The sequence below is a fragment of the Bombus fervidus genome, chromosome 3 (assembly GCF_041682495.2).
Source record: "Bombus fervidus isolate BK054 chromosome 3, iyBomFerv1, whole genome shotgun sequence".
NCBI lineage: Eukaryota > Metazoa > Arthropoda > Insecta > Hymenoptera > Apidae > Bombus > Bombus fervidus.
In genome coordinates, this window is record NC_091519.1 from 2,824,590 (window position 1) to 2,831,621 (window position 7,032).

General features: G+C 36.2%; 1 non-coding gene across 1 annotated transcript; it reads right to left on the reverse strand.

The window, feature by feature from the left end:
• Positions 1–4,681: 4,681 nt before the first annotated feature.
• On the reverse strand, positions 4,682–4,754 carry Trnat-ugu (transfer RNA threonine (anticodon UGU)). Its single transcript has one exon. It is a non-coding gene; the product is annotated as a tRNA-Thr (tRNA).
• Positions 4,755–7,032: the final 2,278 nt, after the last annotated feature.

Sequence of the window (7,032 nt, forward strand, 5' to 3'; positions counted from 1 at the left end):
TTACACTCCTCCAACTTTTGGCATCATAGAAGAACGTTGCGTTTCATAAAACATTTACAGTTAGAAGTTAAATAATTATGAATATTCTTATTTTACTTCCACGTATGCTTGAAATATAATACTGTACAGAACTGGAAAGAAATCTTCTGAAAAGAATGTAACTCTAGTTTACAAATGATTAATATTGTCGCGTAATAGGCATTGAAATTAATTACGTAATGGGAACGTAACGAATAATTCAGCCTTATTTATAACACTTTGTCTGATATGCTTATCTATTTTCTATTTATAGTTCCCTATTCGATTAGGCTGCAGTTCTTATTTCATTAATCTTTTACATCTTGATATGTATTTGTATATTTTAAGGTCATTTATCCTATTATATAAATTAATTTATTATATATTATATAAAATCAAAAAATATTCAAAAATATTATGAAATAAAAAATGATTAATCTTCGCGCGTAGTCTTGATAGATAGACATAAAAGTAGTTTTTAATTACATCTACATTTCATTCAAACTTATTCATAAGATAAGAATATCAGCATGAATTTCTGCCATCATGCGATTCTTATCTACCTACATACATTACGCCAACCTTATGTACATGGTTCCGTATCTGATCCAACTGTTATTTTTATTTGTATGAAGTAGTCATCGAGACAATAGTATTTCAGAGTTAATTTTCCCGTCAATATTATAAAATAAGAGATTGTCGATTAAATCAGTCATAATTAGTATTCACGTGTATTCCTGATTGACAAACACACAATTTCTAACAATTAAAATTATAAATGGACTGATGGCAAATGCATCGAGCAAATTGTACATCGATTTTGTTAGCGATTATCTAATTACATAGTTATACGATAACTGTGGCATTCATTGGTAATAGTGTTATTTAAGCGAATTCCAACGCGCGGCCGTGATTTGTTATGCATACGCCATACGTCATCCATAACATGCCACTCTTTCGAGTGAAAACAGATTCTACAAGTAAAAGGATTTTTCGAAATTTTCATTTATTTTTCTTAACCATTTGAAATCTCGATGGAGATTTATTTCAGTTTATACGAGTGAAATTTCGTAACGAAAGTTAAAAAAGACTTAAATACCTCGATCATGTCGTACGGTGGGCCAAATCTTAGAAAAACTGACCAAAACATAATTTTTCGAAGTAAAATAATATAATACATAGTTTGTTTAAAACACTAACAGTAAGGTTTATTCAAAAGGCCAAGATACTTGTATGATACTGTGACGTTTATCCACGCTAACGACTGTACGAGGAATGCAAGAGTATCCTAGGTATCGCAATCGCAAAACCATTGGGGTCTGCTAAACCACGACGCAGTACGAGAGAGGACTTAATTTATGGCACCCTCAAGTATCTTTCTTTTTCTAGAACCGAGGGTGACGAAACCCTCCAAGCCTTTGAAGCTTCAGGTTTTCTTACAAGGGATGATTAAAAAGCTGCTGACGTGTTTCTAATTCTATTTTTGTTAATTAAAGTGGTTTGAAGCATGAATAACAATTTATTTGTTAAACGTGTTAAGCGTTAAATCTGTACGTATCTCTCTATGCTTTAAAAAGCATTTTTTGTCATTACTGGATGATTAAAAAAAGAAATGTCAATGTTGTTATTACTCTTGTAATCTTACTTGAGCAAAGTTCGCATTCAAACTGTTTAAAAAGAGGAAGACCATGGTGACGACGACGAAGAAGAAAGTAAGCGTCATTCCAACGATGTGCCGTGAATGTTTAATTTGATAAACGTGGTGGCGTGTTCCTCGAAACAAGTCGCAGTTTCTGTCCAAATAGCCGACATATGGTTCGTGCTCTGCGCAATGTCTGCAAGTATTCAAAGCGTGTACCTGTGCTCCATTTTTGTGTTTAATCGGCGTATTCCCGCGTATACACGTAGCAACGAACACACAGGTGTAAACATAAACGGCGTTGCTGTTGTTGCACAATAGGAAAAAGGAGGAAGGAAGGAAGGAAAGGGAACAGGGCTGCTGGGCTTGGAAGGAAAAATGGGAACGAACGGATCTGTAGAGAGCCATAGCTTGGGGAAACCAAATGTTTGCGGACAAATCGTCGTCGTTTTCGACGGGGAAAAATCAACAAACGTTTCTGGCTTGGCCCTAATGCACCGTCCGATGGAAATCGTTCCGCACGCGAGGACTCGCTCTCTATATTCGACCGCTGAATTCCGGATCTATGAATATGTCTAGATACGGCCAAGGATACGACGTGTATCCGCTTCCATCGTGGGTCGTCGCGTGTCACAGGTTTTTATCGTTTGATAAGGGAAAGGTTTTATAACACGCAATACGCGAATTTATGGGATTTCCTTTGCGAGGTTTGGAGCATGTAGCAAAATGAAATCTGGCAAGAGGTATATTAACGATTATAATTTGATGATTTTGAGATTGCAAGATTTAAGAAGGTAAGTGTTAACGATTGTGAGACAGTAACGGTACCGGTTGATTCGTTAAGGCTGTAAAGTCGTTCGTTTGATTGTTTGATGATTTGTTTGACGGATATGGACTCTATCCGTATCTTACAACACGAAAATCTGAGCAATCTCTCTCTTTCTCCTTCTATCAAACCAGTTTAATTTTCGTCCTTCGCACAGATCCAACAAAATCTAACTAAAATGAAAAAAATAAACGAAAATGGAAAATACTTCCAAACATGAGTGAACTTCACTCGTCAAAATCACGATTCATCCAGTAACTACGACTTGATCAGTCACATAACCCCGAACTCTTTGATGAGTTTTTCGTTCGGTCGGGCATGCATGCGGTTTTAATTTGGCTCGCACGAAATTTGGGAATTCAAATTAAGCGGTTTACCGAGAATCGTGACTCCCTTTATTTTCTCTGGACTTCGTCACCGAGAATACTCCGAGTGCTTTTGCTTTTGCTTCTACTGCCGGTCTGACTACAGCTTCGTTAGACTAATATCAGCCGGATGGTGCGAGGGAATCTTTCGTTTCCGACCGCGTGGAAGGGAAGCTAACGCGAATTTCGCTTTAATTTCTAACCACGTATCAGGGGCCACGGTATGCGGGCATCGGGTCGACTGGAAAACTGGGGCTGGCTCTCTCTCCCTTTCTCTCTCTCTCTCTCTCTCTCTCTCTCTCTCTGGATTCTCCAGAAACTGCGTTACGTACTTCCTATTAAATTAACTCTTACCGTTTTCGAATTTATCCCATCTATTACGATAAACGAGTTCCGAAATGTTTTCGAACGTCACACCATCCTCGATATTCATTATTCTCCGCTTCTCCATGTATCAATTTCGTCGATGCGATTCAATTATATTTTGATGATCGGTTTCGCGAGTTTGATACGTTTTTCCTTTTGCTCGTGAGATTATTTCCGAGCAGTTTTTCCTGGTACGTATTAATTGATAATTGAATTGAAAGCCGCGATATGGCTCAAAAGGTAATTGCATTTTTCACTTCGAGTTGAGGTTTTCTTCAGGACAATTACGAAAAGAAATTACAGGTCTAAACTCGCCGTATCCCCTAAATTGTTACTCCACAATCTTTGAAAACCTTTTAATTACGATCTATCAAACTCAATGGAGGAAAGAGAGGGATCAGTTAAGGAACCATCGTCCTTTTTCTTGGACTTTCAGCAAGCATTCGAAATTTCTTCTGGGCTTTTATTCGGGCGGTAAAACAATGACCCTTTATAGCTCGTAAATTAATGGTGGCTTTTTGCCGACTTTCTCGACGTTCGAACGATATCGAACAGGTATCGGGGTAAGAAATCGATAAATTCGCGCAACAAAGACCGCGGAGGGGTGAATTGTAAGTCAACCCTGTGCACAAAGTGCTTTAGCATTGTTGGAAGAGAGAGAATGCTCCGTGTCCCGAGCCCGGTTTGCTCGGTAATATAAAGGCATCGTATATTCAACGATACGTGGTAGAAATTATAGGGAATTTCGAAATACATCGTTCCCGTTCACGTTAGAACAGGGTCGTTCGCAGCAGCACGCCCACCGTTATTGCTATCTTGTAAATTTACCAAGGAATGATATATCCGTTTCCCACTTATGTCCAGAGTTTCGAACGATACATCTTTCCCTCTGACTATCCTATTTAAATGTTGCCCACCTCGTATAATGTGACGTAAATTATTCAGATATCTCGATAGACAGCTTTGCTTCGGAAATAATGCGGTGTAAAATAAAATAGCCAAGTTTGTCGACACACGGTGTATTTTGTAGAAAATGTAGCAAATAATTGGACACGATATTTGAGATGGTTCTAATACTTTAACACCTAAACTAACAATCTGTCACATGCATATACTATCAATCGTAAATATCTGAACATTTTTACATTCTCTTTATTATAATATCGTTTTTTTTTTCTCTCTGTCGTTCCTTACATGTCTAGTTTCCCTTTTACGATTTCTATTTTATTTTTTTCTACCCCTTAATCTCCTGATTTGTTCTCTTTCAGCTTGTAAAAGAAAAATAATTATCTCTGCTTGATTGACCGAAAAATACATTTTTAAAAATTAATCATTCAATGAACGACGTGGTACATCTTATTTCGCATTTGTGTACAGTTTCAGTATATATGAGTTTCTTAATGCGAATTTTACTTGACCGATACCATCGGCAAAAGTATGAAAGGACGGAATAGTCGTGCAAAATTTTGCCTCCAGAGAGATTTGAACTCTCGACCCCTGGTTTACAAGACCAGTGCTCTAACCCCTGAGCTATGGAGGCTGTTGAAGTTTTTTTTTTCTTCCGCACATCTGGCTATATCCACCTTAAATTGCTTAATCTTTTAACAAATTTTTTGAGTCATGTCATTATTACAACATATGAGCGGTATTTTATTGCTTCGTCGTACTCATCAGGACGATATTTCGTCAAAACACGCATCTAATGTAACCACAGCTCATTCAATTAATAGCCGATAGGGAATCGCATTGCTGGTCAATATTCGCGTGCGAAACCACGTTTGAATTTCTTTAGCGTCGATGAACGGACACCTGGCATCGCATAGCTCTTAAAAGTTAATTGTAACGGCGACTAGGAAAAGCAGCCGCAGATGTTTCGAATGTGAATTTTCCTTTCTGTCGGACTGTAGTGTGCCAGGGACACGGAAATTCTGCAGTTTCAGCGGAAATAATAGCAGTTGCCTTGAGTTCCGACAGCGTAGCTTGGCCTGCTTGCGCACACCTTTGCCTAAGTTAAAATCAAATAAAGAAAAAGGGGAACTGATAATGTTCCGCAGATAGCAGTTTGATAATTACACCAAGGAAACGTCAGACTTGGTACGAAAAGGCATTTGCATGCTTAATTCGTCGCTTAGTAGAATGAAAAGGGAAGTCATTGTTATTGCTCCTTTCTAACGTCTGGAATTGCCGCGGTAATAATTATTTGAATCTGAGAATTAGATTCGTCGGATATAATGCGAATTAATTCGCAAATGTTTTTTTAGAAATTTAGTGAATTCTTTGTTATTATTTTTATTAAATATTGTTAATTTGAAGTCTCCTGTGTTACATTAAGATATTCTCCCTGTGCGGATGACCAGTTGTTATTTACACAATAAGAAATAAATTGTAATTTTGCTTCTATTAATATTACTTTGGATGCGATACATTTCTTTGTCGATGTCAAAATAATATCATTCAGAAATTAATTAAATTATCTGAAAATCCAATGAAACGTGATTATTTTAATAGATGCAAAGTTATTGTTATTTTTATTACGAACGTGTAAACAAGAAATTAAAGAAAATTTAATTAAACATATTAAATCGGATTTGACAGCAGTGCACAATACCTTCAAGGATAGTTAATACATAAACTGAATTAGCGCATTGCGTTTGCAATGAAATAATTGTAGTATCGTGAACAAATGGCCTAAGAAATATCGGACGAGCCATAAATAATGTTGCGGGACAGTCTAAGTGTCGACAGGCCAAAAGGGTCTAGAAACTTCAATGGATCGAGCGGCCCATCAATGTGTCGTCGGTTCTTCAGTCAAATAGTTACGCGGGAAAAAGGAATACTTGACCATGGCCACGTTAAATAACCATCGTTTCCTGTTTAATCCATCGTAAATAGATCTATCAATAAATAAAAATATCCTACATAATCCTATGGTAGTGATGGACAGTTATTAAATTTGATACAGTGAAGTGAATCATTTAGAAATAAAATTCAATATTTTGTCAGGAATTGTTCATAATTAAATTTATTTAAAATACGTATATTATGAATAATTTTTTGTTAATACTCAAATATTTATTAGAAAGGTATATAAGATATTTTTGACAAAAGTTTTAAAAATATCTACACTGCGCTGACATTTTCTGTTTCCATGAATTATTTCCATTTAATAGAAATATTATTAACACTATTTCTCGTATTTCTTTTAAATATTGGAAATAAGGTTCAAAAGAGAATTTGTTGTATCTGTGTGGAGTTATAATGGAGATAATACATGCGAATATGCGACCTGTTCAGGTACAACAACTTTCAATGGCGGGAGAAAAAAAAGGGTCAAACGTCACGTCAAGCTTTTTTCCCCCCTCTATTCGCTTTTATCACTTCCATTTTAAAAGCTTTTTCGGCCTGAATACCGAATGCACGGTCGTGAAGTAGTTAGCATTTAATTAAGTCCAGAAAACGCTCTATTATATACCGCCGAATTCATTATACAAAGATTTCAACAGCTCACCATCGATCCGTTTGACAAAATATACTGATAACATATGTACATTTTACATATGTATAATGGTACTGTAATTGAAAATTATCCGGCACGAGTATTTTATAATCAATTGACATTTTAATAAAAACATTAGAGAATTTGACATGTACCTTTCGAATATCGAATATTATAGATACAGATATGTCAGAAAATAAGAGAAATGCCATCTCTTAAACTGAAGTTTATGAGAAGTAATTAATCTGCCACACGTTTACCTCAGTTCTATTTCACGATTAAGTAGTGAAGATAATTCGATACACAGTCGAACGGGAAGTAT